General features: G+C 37.3%; 1 protein-coding gene across 1 annotated transcript in view; it reads right to left on the bottom strand.

Annotated features, from left to right (window-relative positions):
• The window catches only part of EXOC4 (exocyst complex component 4), a gene marked incomplete in the record, with an annotated part of 4032161 nt that overhangs the window by 255375 nt on the left and 3750049 nt on the right, over positions 1 to 26737 (bottom strand).

Genomic DNA, 26737 nt, shown 5'->3' with positions numbered 1-26737 from the left:
TGAAGCAATAGCCGAAGTCTGCTGAGACGGGCTATGGAGCATTTGGGCCAGTGCCTGCGACTTTAACAGCCTGCTTACCACCCTCTCTAAATCGTCGTCAGACAGCCTGGAAGATCTCGAAGATCGGCTCCGATGACTCCGCTCCGACAAAAGAGGAGACCCCGGAGCCGAGTGGATAGATTCCAAAGACGGGGACCGAGATCTCTTCTTGGATGAAGTCATCGGAGCCGACGTCCTATGGGTTCCAGATGGAGCCGAAGGCTTCTCGGCTCCGATACTGGATACTGTGTCGGCTCCAGCCGGAGCCGACAAGGCAACAGCAGATTGGGTGTCGGAACCGATCGGCACCGACCCTAGCTGAGAAGAAGAAAGATCGGCTCCGGCCGGAGCCGATCTCGACTCCGAAGGAGTCGGAGCCACCGGGGAAGGCTTGGAAGCTGTAGCCTGACCCTTAGATGGCTTGGAAGGCTTACTGGACCCAGGTTTAGTGGATGAACCTTCCGGCTTTAGTAAGCCACGGAGGATTAACTTATTCCTCCTTTCCTGCAGGACTCGCTGGCTAAAAGAGTGACACAAAGCACAGGAGTCCTGCAGGTGTAAAGGCCCCAGGCAGTAAACACAAGAAGTGTGACCGTCTGTCAGAGACATTTTCTGACAGCACGAGTCACACTTCTTGAAGCCCGAGACCTTTACCTCCCTAGACATAACCTAAGAAAAGAGTAACAATATACTCACAAACACACCCCAAAACAGTCACACAAATTAATCCCACAACACAGACACACAGATAGGGATTAATAAGGGAGGCCTAGGCCTAACTGAAAACTTTTTAACTTTCTATAAAGTAACAATATTTTTAAAACTATAAGGGGAATAGGGTGAATGTATGGACAATATACATTAAAAATAGGAAAATAGGGGAAGATAAACCCTGACTAAGCTGTTTGAAAAACTCAAACTTACCTCAGCTGGCAAAAAAGGAGACCTCTTTGCAAAGCGGCAAACGAGATCTGAGGTAGTTCCGCCTTGCATCATGGGATATAGGGTTGCCTCGAGCTGGTAAAAGGAGTTCTCAAGCTAAGCAAGTGCCGAGTCGGAGCCGAGGATCGGCTCCGAACCCATCCAGCAAGAATGAAGGCGAGATTGACAACTTAACATGGGAGTCTTTATGGGAGAATTTAAAATCTGTCTTCATCAGAGAGGTTTTGAGAGCAAAATCACATAAGTCTCATTAAAAGAAATCCAAAAACAGATGTTACGGATGCAGAATTAGTGGTGTCATAAGCGCAGAGTATGTTTTAGTCACATAAGAAAGAGCTATCATAGAAGCAGTTGAAGAACATTTTACATCAGAACAGGAAAAGTTAACCACTGAACTCTGCATATTTTCAAAAGAGACAAGCAAATACTTTAACATGTGGGCTTGGCAATTTAAAATCTTGAAAGTTAAATTACTCAAAGAATACACTTCCCACTCTAACTTATCCATTGTCCTCCTCTATTTATCAGAAGGAATGGGGTTAGGAACAGTTTCCTTTATATATATATATATATATATATATATATATATACACACACACACACACACACACACACACAATTATTTTATGCACAATCAATAATGCCCTTCTAGCCTGCCGATATACCAACAGTTATTCTTATAATACGAGTATGGGTTGTTCTTCAAAATACTTAAACTAGTGATTGCTTTAATGGAACTTGGTGGTCTATTCCAAGCATCAGCTACTCTCTCAGACAATCAATTTAGTAAAACTCTCATTCCTATATAATCTGCATATGTTATCTGATGATTCTCTACTATTTTTGATAACCCCAAATATTCTCAGAGGGTAGTTGTCTCTAAATACCCTATAAACCTGAATCAGGTCTCCTCATAAATGTCTATATGAGACACAATACAAGTTTAGATATTTTATTCTTTCACAATAACTTAAATATTCAAATTCATGGATGCCCTTGGTATATTTCCACTAAACTCTTCCCAGTTTACTCATACTTTTTTTCTTATCTTCTTCTTTCGGCTTTTCCCAGTTAGGGGTCACCGCAGTGGAACTCTGGTCTGCTAATGACTGGCAGTGGAGTTTACGGTGCTGAGTTGCCTGCCCGACGCCCAACCTTCAAAGAAGGTGCACCTATTCATGCATGCACCTACCTGCATGTCTTTAAATGTCATATGACCGCGGGGAGAACATGCAGACTCCACACAGGAGGCGCGCCAGCCGAGAATCGAATGGGATAACCTCTTGCTGTGAGGCAACAACGCTAACCGCTGCACCACCGTGGCCCAAAGTTATTGCATATTCAATGACTTCAACATTCCTGGTTTCCTAGACTTTATAAATCTTTATATACAATTTATAATTACATAACTATTATTAACCAGCTGGCTGATAAAGAAAAATTCAAAGCTGGATATACCCATTTACCCAAGGTCCTTAAACAAATCTACAATTTCAATCATTGTGTGCTGTATTAAATATTCAACTTTCAATCTATGTCTCACAAATCTCATGTGCGTAGTTTTTGATGTATTCATCAGCATATTATTCTCCTGTGCCCAAATGGTCAATTTAGCCAAGTTCATTTGCAGACATGTCCTAAATGTAACACATGTAATCAGCTTATCCATTTGTAAGTCACCTGCATACAGACTGTAGAACACCTTATATAAAAAGACAGATCTGAAATATACAATTTAAACATGTATGGGCCTAGGCCAGAGCCCTGTGGGGCAACCTGAGTAGGATTTCACCTGTCCAATTGCTGTATGATACTTGCTATGTCCCATTTGTAAGCCATGCTGCTATCCATCTTATCAAGAGTCTATCGATACCTAGTTGTTCCAACTTACTGATCAGTGTTTTGTATATGACCTTATCAAAAGCTGAAGTTAAGTCTACATAAATTACACAACTGCACAATTTTTTACTTATAGCTGTTAATATATTGTTAATACATCATCATGTTACAGACAGTTGCAGATTTATTTTCAACTTATGCATGATGGATGGTTTCAAGTCCCAACCTTTCAAATTCTGAAAATAAAAATAAAATAACCTTCAATACATTTACCAAACATCAAAGTAAACTTATGGGTTTGTATAATTTTGGCCTTTTCTTATTTCCCTTTCTCTTAAATGTAGATTTAACAAATGCTCATCACTAGTCTTGAGGAATCTTCTCATACTTAAATGATCTAATGAATAACATTGATAAAGGTACTGTAAAAGTTTATGCCAAAGTGTTCTGAGGTCATTACTACTAATTCCACCTCCACCCCATGCTTTGTTTGGGTCCAGTGTGTGTAGTTCTTTTAAAATATAATTTAATTTCATTATCTGAAGTTACGTGGATGTTACTAGGACAACTTATCACCCATGGAGTAAAACTACTTTGCATACGATTTTGTAAATATATCTATACTCTGTTATATTTACGAATAAATTTTAAACCTTACACACAGATAATCGATTTCTATGACATTACTCCTACCATACCTTGAGTATCTATAAAACTGTTTCTTGTTATGTTCCATCTTTATATAAAGTTTTCCTTGATCTTGTCTCCCACTCTAATTTGTCTGTCCAACTTGTTTATTTCAGCTTTCAAGTTATAGTTCAGCATCTTTTTAATTCTTTATATTTGTTGTCTCTTACCTTAATCAAGTATCTTGTTCTTATAGAAATATATATTCCTAACCTTGTGTGCCTAGATTCTGATATTTAACATTTTTTTTATTTTCTGCTTCAATTTTTCTTTCAAAATTTGTCACACTTCTTCTGTAGTTTTTCCACTAAACACATCACTCTAATTAGTTTTACAAGTGATTGTTTTGCTTCCATTTAGTCTGTTATTAATCTTTTGTGCACTGGTTTAGATTTCAGTTAGATAGAATTATCATGTAGCAGCATTTTAACTTTTATATTCCCATGATCACTGCACATCAGTGGTGGTAAAGCCTGACAGTGTAGTATGTTCCATTTCCTGGCAGGCTTTTTTACAATTTGAATCAATTGTTGTTCCTGACCATATGTTGCAAATGATTTCCTTACTAATGTTGTTCATTGATAATTATTCAAGCCTGTTTCTGGTAAATTTAAGTCCACCTGCCCTTTGACTCTTTTTTCTTATTGTCTCTGATGGAAAAATCATTTCCTTTTCTGTGGAATGAACACTTTCTGATTGAATTATGTTATCAATCCCTGTAATCTCTGTGTTACATAACGAAACAGTTTCCTTCTTAGTATAAATTCTCCCTGCATTATAGACCATCAGTTTCTTTTTCTTCCTTTTTATTTGTTGTGAACTTCTTCACTTCTTTCTTTTTTTTAATTTTCTTCTACATGTTCTGATTCATCTCATTGCTGAATATTTGTATACTGAATTACAAAGTTGTCATTGGTACTGTCATGTTTAATATGGGTTGAGTGATATTTACTGACAATAGACACTTCCTTTCCAAAATGTTTTCTATTTGTACTTTACCTAATATTGCTTATCTCAGCAGCCCAGTCATTAATATATGCAACAACATTTTTACAAGCTGTGCAACTGCACAAGTGCAATCATCATCCGCAAGTCTAGATTTACTACTAATAACAGTAAGCAAATCATCAAACGTTTGACATGAGGAACACAAGTCACCAGTGTTATCAGGTGTTTTCTTTAAATACAGGTAGCATTTTGTGCACTGTACAAGATACTTGTGCTTTAGCAAATCATCAACAGCATACTCATTTAAGGACTGCAAGTAAAGAATTTTAAAACAAAAGAATAAACAAAATTAAAATAAGTTAGCAAAGATAATGCACCATATTGGCAGTTGGCAAACTTTAATAAAATATAAGAAAAAGATAAAAATATCCCAACGATAACCAGGTACCTCTGCAACAACTAATAAACAGTCCAAAGGCAAATAAGGCAAAGGCAAGGCTCCAGGTTCTCCAAAAGATTTAATAACAGCAAACACAAGCGCTTTCACAAGATGCTTCTTTAGATGTTTACCATATTGAACTAGAACACCCTTCTTATACCATTCAATCATAGTCACATAAAATGCATTTAATGCACTGGCTAAACGTGAGTGAAACCAATGACCAACATATTTTCAGGTTTATGGTTTTTGGGGAGGTGTTTTGAGAACCAAAGGGGAGGTGATACTAGAAGTAGAACGGAAGGGTTAGAGGCTGACTGGATTGTGAGATTAAGGGCAGATGTAGGACATGGGCTTAATGACCATATACCTTTGAGACCCATTCTAAAAACAAGACCATTATGTAGATAGCTTTATGTTCTTATACATGTGTATTGTATGTGTATTTTATATTTTTTATGTATTTTGATATGCTTTTTATATGTGTTTCTATGCCTTTAAATGTTAAATGGTTGATTATGTGACTATGATTGAAAGTATAAGAAGGGTGTTCTAGTTCAATATGGTATACACCTGGAGCCTTGCCTTTGCTTGTTTTTTGCCTTTAAACTTTAATAAAATACAATAAAGCTGAATACAAAGGTAACCACTTTCGTAGAATATAAATCTTACTTATTCAAGTGATATCACTTGTATGTGATATTATCAGAAATTGACATATCCTAACATCAGACAGGGAAGTTAAAAGTGTGATAGGAACAGCACCTATGTTTACTTTTAGAAATAAAAAATCACTGAAGAGGTTATTATGTTATAATAATTATAAAGATAGGGCTTATGTAAATAAGCTTGGTACATCTCCTTGTAATGCACATCATTTCTGTCATCCAGTAGATTCAGATAATATATTTATACATCTCATTACTAAGAAGATAAATTTAATGTTGCTGCTATATGTAAGACAAAGGATTTAATTTACTTAGCACAATGTATGTTACGTCATAAAGTTTACATAGGTAAAACGAATCTTATATTGATGGAAAGGATGAGGGAGCATATGAGGGACATAAATTGATGGAAAGGATAAGGGAGCATAAGAGGGACATAAGAACTAATAACAATAACACCCCTCTAGTGAAGCATGTAGCAGAAACTAATCAGGGACATGCATTTAAATTTAAAGTAGTAGAAATAATCAAAGACAATGGGAGGTTGGGCGACATCTGGAATGAAACTTAACAGAGAGAACTGTTTTGGATTTTATGCTTACAGGCTGACAAAGAAGGGGGCTTGAATGATAAGGTCTCTAAGACCTAAACTAAAGAAAAGGAGATGCCAATGAGTTTGTCTTTTTTAAGTGTCATGTGACTTATATCTATTTTTCTATTGGCAAATGGATGTAGGTAACTTTTATTATATATACTCTGGTGCAGTTTTTATGGTCTGAAGAAGTAGAGTGTTCTATGAAAGCACTTAAAGCACTTACCTTTGCATTCAGTTTTATTATTTTTTATTAAAGTTTACTGACTGCTGATAACAGTGCATTTATCTTTATTATCTTATTTGTTTTTATGTACTGTTGGTTCATCGCTTGATTTACCTTATTAGTGTATTTATTCTTTTACCGAATAACTACCATGGTGGAAGGCATACACCTGGAGTTAGATTTTAACCCCGGTACTTCACAAATTCAACATAAAGTGGAATTTCACAATCAGGTGCTTCATACAGGAAGCAATCATTTGCTGTGCATGAAATCTATTGAGAAAGAGACTGATACCGACGCTGCAGGTACGGACTTGGAAATATTAAGAGACAGTGTTAAAGAAATTGAAAAATCAACAGTTTAAACTTAAACATTATCAATGGCAAAGATTGCACATGGAGGCATGCCTGCATTATAGAGTTGTACCAAAGGGTCTATGGATTCCTGTAATGCCTACCTATGGTACTTCCCATCCAGAATTATTGAAGAACTTGCAGAAACTGAATTTAGACGCCAGTTTTGCTTATATACAGTTATTGACCGACTATTTCAAATCACTTGAGTCATTAATTGATACTCTACTACAGAAACAACGTTCTCTCTTTGATAGATTTTCAACATCTACAACTAAGACATACTTTGAGGAAGTCATCGCTAATATCTCTGTCTATGAATCTTGCATGAAACAACAAAAGATGTGTAAATTACAGAGAGACTTCAATGATTTTACTGCAATGGAAGTGTTCTCCTGGTCAAGACATGTGAATAGTGATCGTAATGTAATGGTTAATAAGACTTAAAATCTGAATAAAAGACAAAAATCCATTCCTAACACAATTGTTTACACACTATTCTAGTATGGGCTGTAATATAAATTATTTGCTTGTAACATTGGATACTTATTCATTATTTACAGTAATACCTAATAACATAGGTTTGGAATTTGTCAGATTATTTTTACTAGATCATGGCCTCTGTAGTGAAAAACAAGTGGATCTTTTATGTCTATTTACTGAAAGTGTTGGAAAATAATATTTTTATGTATGCAGGTGAATATTATAGACAAAAAATAGGTATAGTGATGGGTACCCCCTGTGCCAACAGTTATGTGAACATATTGTTAGCACAATGGGAGAAACAGCATGTCTTTTCTAACAACAGATTTATTTCCAACATCACTTTTTTTTACTTCCACGGTGGTGCAGCGGTAGCGTTGCTGCCTCACAGCAAGAGGTTCTCCTGTTCAATTCTCGGCTTGGATTGGGAGTGCGCCTTCTATGTAGAGTCTGCATGTCCTCCCCGCGGTCTAGTGGGCGTTCGAAAGACATGCGTTGAATGGGTGTGCCTTCGTTGAAGGTTGGGCATCGGGCTGGCAACTCGACACCATAAAAACCAACTGCCAATTATTAGCGGACCGGAGTTCCGCTGTGGCGACCCCTAACCGGGAAAAGCCGAAAGACAAACAACAACAACTTTTTATAGAGGATTTGTAGATTATGTGTTTTTGCTTTGGAAAGGGGATGAGGATGAACTCAATGAATTTACTGAGTATTTACATAATTCAACATGTTTTTTTGAAATTCATCCACCATGTCTCTGAAACAAATATAGAATATTTAGATAAAAAGCTAGAAAAGTAGGACATAAATTAAATTATTATCAGTTGTTATAGGAAGCAATGTTACAGAAATCATATTTTACATAGGAATAGCCTACACCCACCACACATATTTAAAAATGTTATCAAAGGACAAGCTATGCACATTTCTTGTCTAAATAATCAAGATAAAATTTTCTTAACAGAAACTGATAGTATGAGAAACAAGTTAACAGCTAGAAGTTATCATACTGATGAGGAAGAACAAGGTATAAGTGACACCATGGCCTTATGAGATAATAGAGCCTCTCCATATTTTTCTGATAGATATCAATATATTGATAAGAAAGAGGGTACGATTTCTATGAGAACACCCATGATAAATCTTACTTATTCAAGTGATATTAAACTTGTGTGTGATATTATCAAAAATAATTGGCATATTCTAACATCAGACAGGGAAGTTAACAGTGTGATAGGAACAGCGCCTATGTTTACTTTTAGAAATAAAAAAATCATTGAAGAGGTTGTTATGTTAAAATAATTATAAAGACAGGGCTTATATAAATAAGCTTGGTGCATTTCCTTGTAATACATGTAATTTCTGTCATCTAATAGATTCAGATAATTAGTATTATACATCCCATTCCTAATAACATATATAAATTTTATGTTGTTGCTACAGGTAAGACAAAGGATTTAGTTTACTTAACACAATGTATGTTATGTCATAAATTTTATATAGGTAAAACTAATCGGACATTGATAGAAAAGGATGAGGGAGCATGAGAGGGACATACAATCTAATAACAATGACAACTCTCTAGGGAAGCATGTAGCAGAAACTAATCAGGGACATACGTTTAAATTTAAAGTAGTAGAAATAATCAAAGACAATGGGAGGTTGGGAGACATCTGGAATGAAACTGAACATAGAGAACTGTTTTGGATTTTACACTTACAAGCTGATAAAGAAGGGAGCTTGAATGATAAGGTCTCCTCTTTAAGACCTAAACTAAAGAAAAGGAGAGGTCATTGAGTTTGTCTTTTTAAAGTGTCATGTGACTTGTATCTATTGTTCTATTGGCAAATGGAGGTAGGTAATTTATTTAGTAGATATACTCTATTGTAGTTTTTATGGTCTGAAGAAGAAAAGTGTTCTACAAAAGCGCTTTCCTTTGTATTCAGTTTTATTGTTTGTTAAAGTTTGCCGAATGTCATTGATGCAGTACATTTATCTTTACTATTTTATTTTATTTGTTTTTATGTACTGTTGGTCCCTTGCTTGGCTTACCATATTAGTGTAATAATCAAAATCAGTTACCATAGAATTCAAAGAAATTTTAAGTAAATTTCTATGAGAAAATCACACAAACAATATACAACTACATATTAAATAAAGTACACTAAAATTGTCAGTCTGACCTACTGTATCAGTTGTGATAGTCACACAAATGCTGGATTTCCTTTACATCCCTTTCAAATGCATGCAGTTGCTCCTGCTTACTGCCATTCCCAGTCGCACCTCATTGTAACAGTAAAGATCAATAAATCACAAATCAACACGATTTTTTCAGATAAGGTTTGGATTGTCCTCTGTAACATAAGTGTGAATTTACTGCTGACTAGGCTGCCTGGGATGGTTAGAGTTTGCCTGTCTAAAATCTATTCCTTACTAATAAATAGTGAAAATCAGAAGTAAAACAACAAAATATAAATCAAAATAAATCTTCCTTCTTTTCTTACAGACAATGAAAAATAGAGGTTAAAATAAAATATGAAGCAAAATAAATAATCTTTTGCTAAGTTGTTGAGCAGTTAATCACAAATCAATACAAGATTGTTTCAGATCATCTCTGGATTGTACTCTCTATACTGTATGTGAATTTATAGCTGATTAGGCTCCTTGGAGTGGACAGGGTTTGCCTGACTAAAATCTATCTGTAAGCAGACCATGAGAGAGAAATAACAGCTGGGTCTTCTCTAGAATTAGAAAACACTTAGTTGTGTGACTATGGTACCTTATATAACATATCACACCTCTTGGAAGCTGAATGCTGGGTGTCAGGTATACTGGCTTTTATAAACCTAGTATGTTCTAAGGTAGGCAAATCTGGAAGAACAGGTGTAACACTAAGAATCTCTAATTGTATCAAATCATGATACATTTGCTGTGTAACAGAGGCTTCACTCTGCTCCCACATAAACAAATTCATATTAGATAGAATCTCTGTGAAACTGATTTCTTCAGTAGGGAAGTCAGAAGTTATGCATTCTTCAGAATCCAAAAGCTCTGACTGAATAGAATCCTCTGAGGTATACCTCCCCACCTGCAAATACTGTTCCTCTGACTGGAAATTCCTGTCAGAACAGGAAGGAAACATTTTTCTTTTCTTGCCTGTGGCTTAACCTGGTTTAGAGAAGGTAGAAATTAGCTCCTTAACTAAGTCCAGTAAATCAGCTCTGTCCACAAATACACAGAGATAGGACATTGAATGTTTTTTCTCACCAAACACAGTTTCCCAAAGTAAGGCTTATCCCTTAGGTATTCGGGTCCAGGCTTCCCTAATCCTCTCCTAGCAAAAAAGAAAACCATTCACCATCCCATTTCTAATAAAGTTTCTTCATTTTGTGAGCTGAGGAAGTTAATACCATGAAGGCTGACAGCTGCTCCATAGGTAAGCCAAGAATGCGGATCAGAAAGTGGGTGGAGTAAGTAAGGAGACCCAGTAAAGATAAAAGAGAAGGAGGAGTGGATCTGAGCTAAGTATAGCACTGCAAGCCCCGCACAAGCACAATGTCCTTTCACCAACACACTACACAAAAATAAACAATTTTTTGTCATAAATCAACGTTTTTCCTCATAATAAGTTCACAGAAGCACTAGCAATGCACTTCTATACAAAATAAATGGCGATTCACTATTTGTTGCCCAAGCACTGACACAGAATTTTTGCAAAAGATATATGTTTTTTCTCAGAATATTACAAATTTTAAAATACTTCCTCAGTGGGGGACTTATCTGCCCAGCTTGAAAATTACAGATAACTGAAAAGATTAATAGTTAATGACAAAGAAGTGCATGGCTTAGTGGCAAAAAAAAATCTCTTTAGCTTTCAGTACTCCACCTACCTTTTATATGATTCTACATGGAGTATCCTGAGCACTCTTGGCAGGTGGAGCAAAGAGAAGGCACTCAAAGCTGGCCAAAGCAGGAAGGTCATCTCATGTAGCTTAGACTACTGCAACAGTGATTCATTTATGAACACTGACGGTATACCAGTGGATGTTTTTGTTGAACAGATGTGTTGAATTAATGTATATATTGGTCAAACTAATGAATAAGAATCTTCAGGGATAGGATAGCTCCTTGTGATGGATGGAGGGTGTAGTATGTTACATTCAAGGGAGGACAGGATCCTCTGTTGCTGTCATAAATCCATGTTAAGCATGATTATAAAGTCAATACAGCAATGATGGCAAGTAGAATAATGAAATGGCTATCCAAACTGAAAGAAGTAGATTAAACATGGTTTGTGAGAGGACAACACACTTTTGATAATATTCTGAAAACTTTATTGTTGTAGCATGCATATGATTAAAAAGAATTACTGGTTGTACTTCTGATGTTGAAAAAAGCATTTAACAGGGTGTAGTTGACCTTTCTGGCAAAGTTCTGGCAAAGTTCTATGAACTGTTAACTAATATCTGGTTACATATTACATCATCGAAGTTTCAGTACTTTGAATACCATATGGTCGACTCCATATGATCGAAGTACTAAAACTTCGAAAATGTAAAAGAAACAAAAAAAAACCAAAAAAAAAAAAACTAACAAAAGTAACTGCTGTGAGCAGGGGGGCAAGACTCCCTGCACCCCCACACCCCCCTACTTAAATATACCAACTCCGAGATCGCACTTTAACGGAGTTAAGTGCAGGAAAGGGAACATTTCCCTTTCCTACACTGTAGCGCAATCTTGGAGTTGGTAAATCTAAATAGCGGGGGGTGTGGGGGCGCAGCGGAGCTTGCCCCCCTGCCTACACCCTTTACTTTTTCTTTTTAAATAATTTTTTACGAACATTCGAATATTTAATCATTTGATCATTAAAGGTTGACGTTTAGTGAGTCGAACGATTGAATATTCGATGTTCCAATAGGAACCCCTAATATCTATAAAGGATCAACAGTTAAGGTAATACTGGCGGCTAGGCTTTCTGAAGGAGAAACAGTAAGACTGCCCACTGTTCCCACTTTTATTTGTAATTTATCAAAACCTCTGGCATTCCTGATGTAAAGGTCAAATTTGGAAGGCTAAAGGTAATTGTAATTTGCAGGTAACGGTTTGTTTTTTCTGACAATTCATCAGTATATGGAGAGAAACCCCTGTAAATGTTTTAGACTCAGGCAATAATATGGTGAATATTCTGGACACAAAAAGTCAAAAACAAAGGTCGTGACAGCTAACTAAGCCAAACTCAATGGCTGAGTGATTGAAAAAGTTAAAGGAAGGTATGAGTTAAAAGACGTTAACAGGATTACATAAATTAGACCCGCTAGTAAGCTTATGTGGTTGGCAGAAGGCAGGTGAAGGTACTGGGAGTGATTAAAGTTAGTAAGTAAAGCTTTTAAAGTCCTGCAAATGGTAAAGAAGGTTCCAGCAGACAAGATGAGGCACTGCAAATTATAAACAGGTTATACAACAACAAAAAAAAGTCATGTCTAAAATCAGGAGGTGTAACTCCTATAAAAACAAGAACTCTCTCATCAAATTAAACTGGCAACTAAAAGGGCTAATTAAGTCCAATAAAGCCAATTTACAGATCAAGACAGCATCCCATGCAAAAGACAACCATAATACCTTCTTCGGCTATGTCAGAAACCTCAAAGGCAGCACATAACAGTGCATCAGACTAGTGGTAAATGGTGCCAAATTTAATGACTCCGGTGATATAGTGAATCTGCCGGCTGACAATTTAAATTCATCTCCAAATTTACTACCCTAGCCACCTCTCAAGAAATACCTTCAAACATAACCCCTCCAACTATAAATACAGAGAATAACCTAGCTGTGCAATGAACACAGCCTCAACGGGTCCTGATAACATCCCAGGATGTATCCTGAATAGCCTTAAATATGACCTATCAGGACCACTAGATTCACTATTTAATTATAGTTTCAGAACCGACTTTGTACCATGAGAATGGAGAACTGCAATGGCTATCCCTCTTTATAACAGCAGAACATAAACAGATCCCATAAACTACAGACCCATAAGTCTGACTAAATTACCATGGAAATGATCACCACAGACATAGAAAATCTTCATACTCTGGCTCAAACCCAGTTCATTTTTGTCAAGGGAAGGTCACGCCTACTGAACATGATGGACTTCTTTGATAAGGTCATCAAGGCAATGCATGAGGGTAAAATGGTGCATATTGCCTACTTTGAACTGGCTAAGGCATTTGATAAAATACCCCACTCAGGCATTGTTAAACTTATGGAATTAGGCATACACCCCTATATAAGGTGTTGGATAGCCAGCTGGCTCACAGATAGGACTCAGGAAGGTAGGATTGATGAGGCCATCACCACAAAGAAGCCGGTCAACGACGAGTCCCTCACAGCTCTGCTCTAAGCCCACTCCTCTTTGGCATCAATTTCTCAGTCAAAGGACTCTGGCTGACCAAGTTCACAAATGATTGCAAAATGGGAGCAGTCACAGAATCTCCCCAAGATGCAAATATTTTACAAGAGGATCTAACACAAACAAAAAAAATGTCTGGGGGAAAAAACACTGCTTAAAACTCAGTGCTAGGAAATGCATTATAGTACCATTTGGGAAGTCAGCCATCCCAAGAAACTATGTTATTGATAAAACACCTCTAAGAGCTGACTCATTCATCAGGGATTTGGGAATACATGTACATAGTAACTTATAGGGAAATCTTTCTATGTTGCTCAACTATATGTATGAGCATGGCATCTAGATACAGAGGAAGTCATCATATCACTGTAATCGGCCCTCATCAGACCCTTCAATGAGTAAGGTTCCTTACAAAAAGAATACAAGGTGTGAAGAAAATGAAAACACTGTCATCTGTGTTAGCATGTCTGGCAGAAGATTTGTGTATTTTCTCAGATTAACTTTAGTTTATGCCAGCATGTCTAATTGTGAAATGTACATAAGTATTAAAATCTTGAGTATTTCCCAATGTTTTGATACATTTCTAATTGCACATGCTTGTGATAGACATTCTAAAGTACAAACTGTGGAGAATCAGGCAAATAGTAGGTGATGTCATTAGAATGTTCCTGGTTGCTAGGTGATTAAACAGTTGATTGACAGGAAAATAACTTTTTTCAAACAGCTGTTATTTTTTTTAAAATAAGACAGGTGAGACTGCAGTTTGGCAAGTGCTGAGCAGTTTTGTGAAGTACAGTCAGTTACAGTGCTGTGCAGTCAGTTGATACCCACGAAAGAGAACTCACCAAAAAAAAAAAAAAACTGCAAGCCTGCCTTTTGGCTTGCTGTTATGTGTTAGATTAGATTAGGGACAGTATTCTTTAGTTAGATTAGGCAAGCTTAGTCACTAAAATAGAATTTTCTAGAATAATGGACTCTTTCCTGCAGTGTAATTTTACATTTCCAGTAACTGATTCCTGGTGTTTATTGAAAGTTATTGATTTATTTTCATGTAATCATTTTCCTTATTATTAAATGTTTTCATTACTTTACATTGTGGCTGGAAATCAGTGTTTTTCTTTAGAGATTAGAGAGTGCTTACACCGGTTTCATACTCACAAGGTCCCCTCAAAGGCCTAGTCACTTCTCGTCATAGCTATAATTTATTTTGATATTTAATTTTCATAATTGGACACCCCTTTAGAAGTGCATGAAGACACAGTGATTGGTGGCAGTATTACTGTATTATTTTGGGGAAGGGGCACAGCTGGAAATCTATCTCAGGCTTTCCCAGAAGTCATTGGATGTGCGAGATTTAAATTTACTTTGAGTGCGAGTATATCACAGGTCTTAAACTGGGACACATTGCTCTGAAGTGTATAATAAGGGAGTACATTTGGGGTAGACAGAGGTATATAGTCCAGTCTCTGGAAAACAGAGCACATTCCTGTTGTGCTCTTAGGGGAAAATTGTGAAATATTACTTCTCTTAAGTGACAGTCTTACACTGGTGGCAGTAGTGAGGATTGAAGCTCCTTAGTTACTGACCCAGGATAGTAAGTGACGTCACATTAATTGTTTTTAGTCCGGTGGATATAGCCGGACATCACACAAGGTATAAACAAAATGTCCATTGTGGATCGTCTCAAAACACTATCTTTGTACTCGGTCGCCTACAGACTAATGACAGGCAATCTTTGCCTGACATACAGGACATCCTTGGATTCCACTCTGATGAACCTTTTATACAGCCACAAAAAAAAAAGAGTCAGAACTACTAGATCTAAGGAACTAAATTTTGCTTGTGACATAAATAGAACATGTTGGAAAGACAGATATGTATCTCAGACAATTCCCATTCTCTGGAATGTGTTCTCCATGCATGTGTTCCTTCCTACTCCTATTTAAATGTAACCTGTACCAGTAGATGGGAAATCATAAATTCACCCGTGTCTGGAACCCATGCCTTTGGTGGACAGAGGCAGTCAGCAAATCATGTCCTAACTAAGAAACATCCCCTACATAAACATCTTAAGTGTAATAAGTTGGGGGACTCATTTGGGTTATATGGGTAGGCTTATAAAGGCCCTAATATACAACTATGAACCAGAAAACTGACAGCAGAAACCAAGTACATCAATAAGATGGGTAGAGAGGATCAAGATCTGCCAGTCTCTGAGGTGTGCAACTAAGTCAAAAAAGGTTAAGATCCCTGCCAAGGAATACCTGCATAGATTCTTTAAACAGTCAAATTAAACGATACATACCCAGTGGTAGATAACAGATTTTGGAGCTACAAACAGGACTGATAACACATATGTGATGATTGTGAGGTATTGCCAGCTATGTCAGGAGAAGTAAGGCAGTGGATGTGTAACACATGCCAGCATAGTTATCTGGAGTTTTATAAAGAATTATATGTCATTTGTATATCAAACTTGTTTGTAGAGGTGCTTGGGTTGAAAATGCATTTGTAAAGCTGCCTGTATGAAAAATGTACCAACAGTGGGTCCTGCTGGACAGAAAAGAAATAGAACTGTATGACAGACAGTATTGCAACGGTTGAAATGAATACCGTATTTCTTTGTAAATAACATCTAACCAGAGAATAAGGCCTAGCATGGTTTTCCAGGGTGGTCATGATATAAGCCCTACCCCAAAAATAAGCCCAAGTTAAGATCGTCAACAACACACGATGGACGTGTTGAATTATAAAATAATATTATTGACACCCGTTGACTGAGGTTATCATACTCTGCTCACCATTTTATGACCATTCGGACACCCAACTTCCTCTCTTTGCAGAAAGTCCTAAGATTCTTTCCCTAGGAGTCCTCCATGAATCTTACTGTAACCCCAATCGTCACTCACACTTGACGGTTGAGATCTTTGGCACATAAACACTGGCAGGTGTACTTTGATCGGTCAAAGTACAGACAATGCGTGTAAAGCGCGTGCACTTGATAATAAATGGGTGTGGTTGTGTCTTCTCTTCTTAAGCGGTGCCATTTTGTGTTGCCACTCCGGTCTCTTAAGTCTTCAATTACCCCGCCCCCCCGACAAGATGAGTGCAAAAAGAAAGAGCTATTCCATCAAGCACAAGAAAGGAATCATGGAGGACTCTCAGGGAAAGAATCTGATGGCTTTCTGCAAACAGAAGAAGAAGTTAGATCTCTGAATGGTCCGAAAATGGCGTGCAGCGTACGATAACCTCAGTCAACAGGCCGACGAGGGAAATGCTAATAAGTGCAAGTGTGGATCAGGTAGGCAACCATTATTTCCTGAGCTGGAAGACATCATCTGTGAGTGGATTGCTAACAGGAGAGCAAAGGCTTTGGTTGTGCGCAGGGCTGATATTCAAATATTTGCCGTTGCAATGGCAACACAGTTAGAAATATCCCCAGAAGAATTCAAAGCATCCCAACATTGGCTGGATGGCTTCTTCAGAGAAATGAACTGCCTCTAAGAAGATCAAAAACACTGTTCAAGCTGGAAGATACTGAAGTTATTAAACGTGCACTTCCATTCAAGTCCTTTGTTGATGACATTGACTTTTCTAAATACCAACTGTCCAACATGATTGCTATGGATGAAACTGCAGTATTTATGGGCCAAGAATCTCAAACAACAACTGATCAGAGGGGTGCCTCATCAATCTACATTCCCTGCACTGGTTACGAGAGTGCACGTGTTACCTGTATTTCGGCAATTCGTCTAGATGGAAAGAAAACCCCACCTCTAATCATTAGTAAGGGCAAGAAAGATAAGATTGAATGTGTTTCAGGCATTTACATTCTTGAAACTGAAAAAGCCTCGTGCACACAAGCAGTTATAAGGAAGTGGGTCGATGTAATGCTGCCACTTGTTTTGCGAGGTGGCAAAAGAGGTCTGCTAGTCTGGTTTTCAGCCAGCACTCACCGCGCTAAAGAAATGAAGAAATTCCTTGCAAGGTGAAGAATAGATCAAATAATGATTCCCGGAGGAATGACTGCCTATCTCCAGTCTCTTGATATTGCAATAAGCAAGCCATTCAAGGACCATTTGCGCATGGAACTCAATGACTACACTGAAAACAGAATGGAGAGAAATCAGCATGGAAACTTTGTGAAGCCTAGCCTGCAAGAGGTTGTGACTTGGATGAAAAATTCATGGAATAAAATCACTGACAGCTGTGTTGCCAATGCACTACAAGCAGGCTACTTGGACAAGCAGTGCTTATTTAAGGAGAGCTCTATTGCTAGACATGACAGATTTGTCCCAATGGTTCTACAGGAAATGGAGTCACAAGAAATTCAGGCCAAAATTCAGGGGTTGGAGACTTATGACAATGCTCCAGAAGAAGAAGATGACATGGTTGTATTTGAATAACTGTGAAAGCCAAGGTGCAGATATTCTGAAGTTGAAATGTTTGTTGCACTGTTTATGTAGAACTGTCACACAACTGTTAACGCATTACTTAGAATTGTTGTCCAATAACAGAAACGTACGAAATCAATGTCAATTTGTGTACATGAATAAATGTCGAGTTGTGTTCATTAATAAATGTTGATTTTTATAAATGAATAAAGGTAGATTGTTGTACGGTGTTGATAAATAAGGCATTCCCTGATAATAAGCCCTAATGCATATTTCGGCAGGGGAAACAGTATAAGACCCGGTCTTATTTTGGGGGAAATATGGTACACTGTAACAGATGATACTGGAAGAGAAGAGGTTAATCTCAGTCCTGCTAACTTTGAAAAATAGTCTGAAATTAAATTACCTGGTTTAGGCCATAAAGATAATATCTTAGTGTCCTGACTGCAGCCAGAGACAAAATGTCTGTGAAAACCAGGACTAGGAATCCTACTCTATTGTCCTAAGGGGTGAACTAATTGTTACCCTAGAAAGTTTGGAAATGGTGTTACAGCTTCCAGATGATATAACACATCTTAGCAAAGCTGTGTGTGTGTTATGACACACATGTGCTAGATTCTGTTTCAGTTTCTAGTAAAAAGGGTAGTGTGGGAACCAGAAGTCAGATGACCAGATGGATGTGATGTCATTTTGTAATCCAGCACTGAAATGATGTTAATACAAGATGATGAGACAGAAGTCTCAAGGCAGTCTGTTTTTGAAACCAGACAAATAAGGATCACTCACCCATTTCATCTTTTGTCTTGCTCTGGTAAGTGAACTAGGGGGCAGTAATTTTTTAGATCAGTCAGGAAAATATAGTGAGATTAGTTAAGCATTGTTTTTCTGAATCTGTGTGAATCTTTCCATCTGTGTTATTTTTAATATTTCCTATGACTAAAACTGTGGTGTTTATTGTAAATAGATATTTAGTATTTTCATGTTCTTTTATTATTAAATATATTTAAACTTTTCATTGTGGATGGTCTTTTAGAGAATATTTTAACCTTTGAGAGTACTTACATTTATTTGTTGCCACTGTGGCTGCTTCTGAAAGCCTTGCTGCACTGGTCAAACACTACCATTTGTATTAGTATTCATTTTACTTAGTATAATTGGATACCCTGGTAAAAGCCTTAGAGTAGCTGGCTTTGGAGTGTTCTGGTGGCAGTATCTACCTTATAGTCTGGGCAGAGCTGGTAAATCTGTGCCAGTCTTTCTCAGGTATGAGTGCATGAAAATCAAACTGCAGAGTGTGTTTGTCAGCAACCTGGAGCAGGAACACACAGCACTGGTTTCACAGAGAGGGTGGTGGAGGACTTGGCTTGGAACACTCAGCTGAGGACTGAAATCTACAGCTGTGTCAATGGGGGGTCTTATTTGGGGCCTGGAAAGAGAGGGGGACACCCAGCCCCAGGACGGAGTGTGTTACCTGTGTGCTCTTAAGGGAAATTGTGCTTGGTGCAGACAGCTGCATCTGGAAATACTGTGTGCATCTATTTTTGTTCCAAGTGAATGTCCCTCACTGGTGTAAGTGGTGAGGATTGAGGATCCTTGATTAGTAGCCCAGAGGAGGGATGTCACAACATATTCCAAGACTGCACTGGTTTTAACAAATACAAAGAAGATATGCAGAGTATTTTGAGTGCAGTATATGGGAAGAAAATAAGATGAATGGGGATGTTTCTGTTTGGTTATAAAACATTAGAGAGTTGATCATGACATATGATAGCCTTTTTGGGATTGATAATGAACATGGCAAAAATTAGTAACATACAAGTAGACTTTACAAAAAAGTTCAACCTTGTAAGAGCTTATAATAATAAGCAGGCCAGTCAGGAGGAAAGGATGCACTTGGAAAAATTAAGGTAGAGGTATACATTAATCAACAGATAGAGCAGATGTTATATTAAGAAATAAGACAGCAAATGGGGGAAGAAAATTTACAACAGAAACAGAATTAATAATCTGGAAAGGTGTTGTTGTTTAAAGTCCCAAATGGCTCTCCACAGGGACTGATACGGAAGTTTAGGATCTTTTAAGAAGCTGGTGTAAACGATGTCTCAAACTGAACAAGTGCAGTAAGTAATTACTTTTTGTCATAACATGTACAACATACAAATATAGTAAAGATAATACAGATGCAGGTGGTATATATGATTTAATCTAATCTGATTTATTCTCTTTGCAGGTTTTAATATGTTCTTTAATGTATGTTCTAGATTGTTTAAAGTTGTTGACTAAAATTAAAAATTGTCCCCCCCAAAAATGTATGTGTGGGGGGGGGGGGTGAGAGAGGGAAAGCATGCTTGCTCTATACAAATTAAGTGATTTTTTTTCTACTCCGCAACTTTTTAAAAATTCACTTCTGTATTTATACTGAATATTTGATCCATGGCCTTGACTTGAAATGTCCATAACAATTACCATTTTTCATCTCTTTTCTCTGTACAGATGTTTTTTTTTTTTTTTGTGGCGATTATGTAGCCTTCTACTGCAAAGTCAAGCAATGATCAGGATGGCATCTACACTACTCTTCAAAACTGACTATTATGTGCATGGGGTGGTGCAGCATACCTCATTTCTTAAACTGACCAGTGAAAGCAAGGCACTCAACTACAAGTAATTTCAAAGGCCACTGCATAGCATCAGGCCTCTGAGGGTTGTCAATTTTAAAAGCAGGAGCCATGGAAACAATCTGAGAATAACTGGGGTGCCCAAAAGAAAGGATGGTAGCCTTGCACTTACTTAGCAGCAATGACAAGCACTTGCCATTTAAACAACCCTCCAATAATAAAGAGAATGCATCATGTAATCATTACATGTCTCCAGATTTCATCCTGAGAAATGGTACTGTGAAACTGCAAGGAACTGAGAGGATTGCTATGATCAGCAGTGGCTCCAGTTAGGGCTGCCCATGGTTATAGTAACTCCTTTTTCTTAAACTGAAAGGCCTTGGTTCCCTCTGTCAAATATCTCAAACATCTGGGAGTTTCCTGTCTGTTGCAATTCCCAGCCACCTTGCAAATACTATGGGATAGTAGGCCTCATTTGATACACCTAGAGAGGTAGAAACCTTCACAGATACACTTTGTGCATGCCATCATACGTTCCAGAAAGACGAACTAAGAGTGAACCCTTAAAAGAAAAACAAATGAATAGAAAGGTCTGTCCAGCAATGCTACACAAAACCCTCTATGGCAGCAGGCAAACCACCACCTTTACCAAAAAGAGTTGCTCTGCCTTTCCATTTTAAAGCAAAGATTAAACAACACTTATTTCAGCCAGCAAAACTCACTAGCAAAAGATTTACTCCACTGGTGACAAAAATGAGGAAGACAATAAACATTTTAGCACTCCAGATCCCCTTGAAGCTGAAATATAACAGCTGTTACAAGAGCAATACAAAACTGTTGCTCTTAAAGCTGAGAAGGCTGTCACTAATGGCCATCACTTGACATAAACAAGCCATCTCCATTTTGTTTTCATACAAAATATTTTACAGTGCATGTCCCTGACCATCTGCTTTCAGTGCATGTATTAAGGCGGTGATGGGTCCTTCTTCATGAACAGATGCAGCTTGTGTGATCACCAACAGTTTACATAATATGCCCTTTTTGACATGAGGCTAGATGCCAGTTCTCTCCTTCTAAAGATGATTCTGCTGCATATGCCTGTTGTTTCTAGAATACCTCCTTTGACCTTACTGCACATGTGGTGGACTGGTGGGATTGCCTTTTACTTTCTGTATACTTTGTCTCATTTGTTCAGGGAGAGCAAGTAATTTTGTTTACTATACCAAGTACTCACAGATCAAAACTTTAGCTTAGTTGATGTATAGCTTCATTCTGTGAAACTCTGAATGGTTTACAAAATGCTTTTATTCAGAATGTAAGGTTGCTCACTTATTATGATTTATAATGTTAACACTGACACTTTTGGCATTTTATGCTTACTTGAGGCTTACTGTTAAACAAAACCTGCTGTTCTCAACTGATTGCCTTATTGTTCTCGGAATGATTTTACTTTTAAGCAATCTTTCTCTTTTTCATTCCACAGTCACAGCAGCCTCAAAGCAATGTTGATTACTCTTATTTTTTAACCAATCTTTATGTTTAATATGTCATGTGGGTTCATAATTTGATTTTTCTATTCCTATTCTTCTGAATTTAACTGCTCATTAATATGACAGGTATTGTGTTTTCCCATGAGGCACCTGCGGAAAATGCAGGAAGATAACTGGAGCAGATCAACACTTTCAGGTTCCTTCCCCAGCTAGTACTTTGCAGTATTAGTAACTACAGCAAAGATTTTTTTTCTTTATGTTACTCATTTCAAATGCTTACACTTGTGCTGTGTGTTCAGCTTTGTGTTATATGATTAGCGTCTCAGCTAATATCAATGACTCTCAAGGTGGGAATGAAGTACTGCCTAAGCTCTTGTATTACTTACCTACTTGATTACAAAAATCTTACCTTGAAATATTAGAGGTTTGAACACAGCTCTGAACTATGTCTCTGACTAAACTTAATGTGGACCTTCCATGAGAAATTAGATTAAAAAAAAAAAAAAAAAATCTAACACTGATCATTCATATAGAAAATGGAAGGGTTGTGACATTCCTAGTTGTACTAAGACCACCAAGAAAACAATTACTTTTTAGTGCCAAGATGTTTGAACAGGACATTAAACTACACTCAGATCCATATAGATGAGAAGTGGTTACAAAAGAGTATGAAAAATGCAAGACCCTAATGTTGATGAAACAACTTCACAATGGGGAGGCTTTTAAAGGATATGATTTAGAGAATCTGCAATGTAGTGAGAAAATATAATCTGACATTAAAAAATGAAATTCTAGACTTAGAAGTGCAAACTGTACCACCTGATGGAAAAATAATGCCACAGTAGTATGACAAATCCAGCAATTAAAAGACAAGGTAAGGTACTACAGTTCTTGCAACTAAGTGGAAAAACCGGAAGCAGTGTCCATGAGGTAAGGGAGCTACCTCTCCAAGTCAACAACACACTCAAAGAAACACAATGATAAATAGCAATTTCTGCCACTGAGGATGAAGAAGGAACCATACAATGTGACACTTAAAATTAACAATATTATTAGCATATACTTTTGTGATCTTTATCACCCCATGTCTCAGGTTTTCATTTTGAGACAGAATTATTTTTACAATATCTTGACATTCCCCAGGTGGATGACGCTGATTCAGAATTGCTTAACTTACCTACTACAGTGGGAAGAGAGAGAGAGGAAAGGGTACTGGAGTGCTTCCTTTAGGTGAAGTGCCAGGTTATGATGGCCATGATGGCCAACCAGCTTAATCTTATAAAGTACATAAAACTATTCTAGTCAAGCATCTTCTACAATTATTTCAACACTTAAAAAGGAAGGGCCAACCACTGCAAACGTCAAGATTAGCATCTGAGGATACTTAGAATGTGATATCCCATCCAGCTAAAAAACAGTTACCATACAGCTAATAAGTTTCATGTTAAAGTCCTTGTGAAATGATCAGAATCATTGTTACCAAAACAGTCCATTCCTCCAAGCAAAGTATAATTAACAAGAAACAAGGGTGTCCTGATCTAATTAGACTTTGTTTTAAGACAATCCAATTATATAGAAACAGAAACTGGAGTAGCCATGCTATTGCTTTTTGCTAAGAGCTACAAAAACCCAGTAGTCAGGGATCTGAGAACATAGGTAGACAGTAATCTGGTCTTTGATGACATGTCACCAAGTTGTAAGAAAATAATTCTGTCACCCAACTTGTAAGTAAGGGCATGACATCCAGGTCCAAGGAAATCACATTGCCACTTTATTCGTTTATTCAACCCTTATCAGAGCCATCATTAAGTAAAATGCCCCCTTTGGCAAGTACCTCAGCCGACACATGCAATAGCTGGAACATCTACAGAGGTTCCTTACTAGGAGAATCCAGGGTAAAAACACACTGTCCTACACAGACAGCCTTAAAACCCTATCTCTACACTCTGTCTCATACATTTACTGAGAGACAATATATGCTTGGTATACAAGACATCCTCGGATACAGTTCTGATGGACCTTTTAGACATCTACAAAACAAACAGCATCAGAACCACTAGATCCAAGGATTTAAATTTTGCTTGTGTCATAAATAAGACATATTAGCAAGACAGATATGTGTCTCAGAGGATCCCTATGCTCTAGAACAGGCTCCCCATCCATGTGAAGCAGAGTCCATCCCTAACCCTTTTAAACATGACCTTGAACAATGAAAGGGAAATTGGAAATTCACTCCAGGTCTGGTCCCCATGTCTCTGATAGACAGAGGCAGAAAGTAATGGCCAACTTAACACATCCCCTACTCACCCACATAACCTCAAGAAACTAAGTGCAAGTGGACTGGGTTTAGGGGCTGATAACAATAACTTCTAATTTAAGAAAATTTCTCCCCAAGACATTCCCAAACTATGCAGTTAGGCTCACCATCAGAGTTAATAAGTGATGAGGCAATTAATCTATTGTTAGTTTGTTTACACAAAGTACCCCATCACCAGTTCAGCATCCAAGTCTATGACTTTGATGTATATACTGCACTTGGACACAGTTGAAAGTTGAAATTTTAACTGATACCAGTATGAAGGTATCATTCAGTCTTTCAAACATAAAGAGTATGAGATAAGCTACCAAAAGCCACATAAACTACACTTTGAGTTTTGCAACTTGTTTAGCACTTATTATTCAAAACAGCACCAATCTCTGTGTGAATAAATATATCACTTACTTCCATACAGGAAAGTGACATACAGTCTGTCAGGATTATTAATTAAGCAATTTAAAATTTTCTTAACATTCTTATCTCTCACATGTAAATTTGGAGAGTCAACAACATACTGCGTCACTTCAGTATTACCAAGCAGTACATCCTGATTTTTTTTTTTGATAATGTTGTTGTGGCAGGATGCAGGAAGCCTAAAACTGACTTTCAGTAGGACATACAGAAAAGATGTATTAATCAATTTTAAATTTAATTATTTTTTCATAAGAAATATAGTTACTGCTGTCAGAAAATCTTGCAGTACATAACAGGTACAGAATATAAAAAATGTGAACTGTATGGAATACATAATTGCTTTCAGAAGAAATGCAGCAGAACAGTTAAAAAATGAAACTAGCTTCTCAAATGAACACACATTTTCAATGTCTAAAGCTCAGGTTTTCTTGAAATGTGGCTCCAGGTCAAAGGATGCAGTACCTTATTTGGACTTTTTCCCCAGGGTAATGCACATCTGGAATTAAGAAACTTTAATTTTAAAATTAAAGCCAAACAGGTAACAGAGAACATTGGACTCTAAGTAGAGAGAGAGAGAGAAACTGACAGTTTTTGCCTTGCTTTAGAACTATGGAAATTGGAATGCCTCTCTAGGACAGAAGCTCAAGCCTGCAATTTATTCTGCCTATGAAACTATGCAACTAATATCTGGACTTGCTATTCAGAGGTGGCTAGAGTTCAGTAAGTGTTCAGCGACTGGTAATGATACAGTTACGCTGCTAGAGGTATTCTATACCCTACCGCTATACACCATCTATGTTTATGTCCATTTATTTTATATTTTCTATATGCAATGCATAGCTGCTTGAATATTTAATTTTATAAACTGCATATCTTTACTTATATTTCTTTCAAGTAAACAGTTTTATTAAATTAATTTTAGAAGACTGTGACTGATGCTTTATTTATTTGTTTAAGGGTATGTCTACTGAACTGGTATACTAACACCTGCTGGCTTCCACCATTCAAAGAGTGACAGCAAGATTTACTGCCACCAGGCAATTATATTATGGTAGGCTTATTTTAAGTGCAAGCAGTACCTGCATTATTGGTGTGCTAGACTGGTCTAGTCTAGCTGGTGGAAGTGTTACCAAAAAGACAGGAAAATGGGCTGCTGGCAATGGAAAAGTATCATTATCATTTCCTGAGAAACACTGTGTGTGTGTGTGCGTGCGTGTGTGTGTGTGTGTGTTTATATACAAAATTATTTTGGCAATTTTCAGTTACTGTTTGTAGGACTGGGCTCAAAGGCATTTCAGGCTGAGGTGGTGAGTCAGCAGTGATAACTCAGTTCTGTAGCTGTGCATTGTAAGGTTTATGTGAATGTGGCAAATGTTGGTTATAATCTTTGGCAACAATATGCATCTACTATACTCTATTAATGTCAATCATCCCTCATATACTGCTTAGTGGTCAGAGGTGCAGATCCTGAGTAATATTATAAATTGCAGGCAGTGGGTGCAGATTTATAGAGCCATTCACCAGAATCCTCAAGATGCTTACTAGCAGAGTGAAAATAGCTGAAAATGATGTTTTTTCCTCACATTTATGCTTTAGGGCCTCGAACTATATGGGTGAGTGTGTATAGGGTCAAGAGAAGGAGGTACTGTCCATAGACGTTAGGAATGCATGTGCTCTATCACCTCAATATCATGTTTCATTTTCTGTTGCAAACATTACTGCCAGGCTGAGGATGAAAACGGATCAGTGCTCTACCCCAGTTAACAAATACATACATAAAACTAATGGCAGACAACAAATTATGCAATAAAATGTCACTGCAAAGAGAATTTGAATATTTTAACAGTTCCTTAATTGAACACACATGAACTACTGAATT

The sequence above is a fragment of the Protopterus annectens genome, chromosome 11.part0 (assembly GCF_019279795.1).
Source record: "Protopterus annectens isolate FY-2018-M chromosome 11.part0, PAN1.0, whole genome shotgun sequence".
NCBI lineage: Eukaryota > Metazoa > Chordata > Ceratodontiformes > Protopteridae > Protopterus > Protopterus annectens.
The sequence above is the reverse complement of the archived record's forward strand: the minus strand, read 5'-3'. Positions and strand labels throughout refer to the sequence as shown.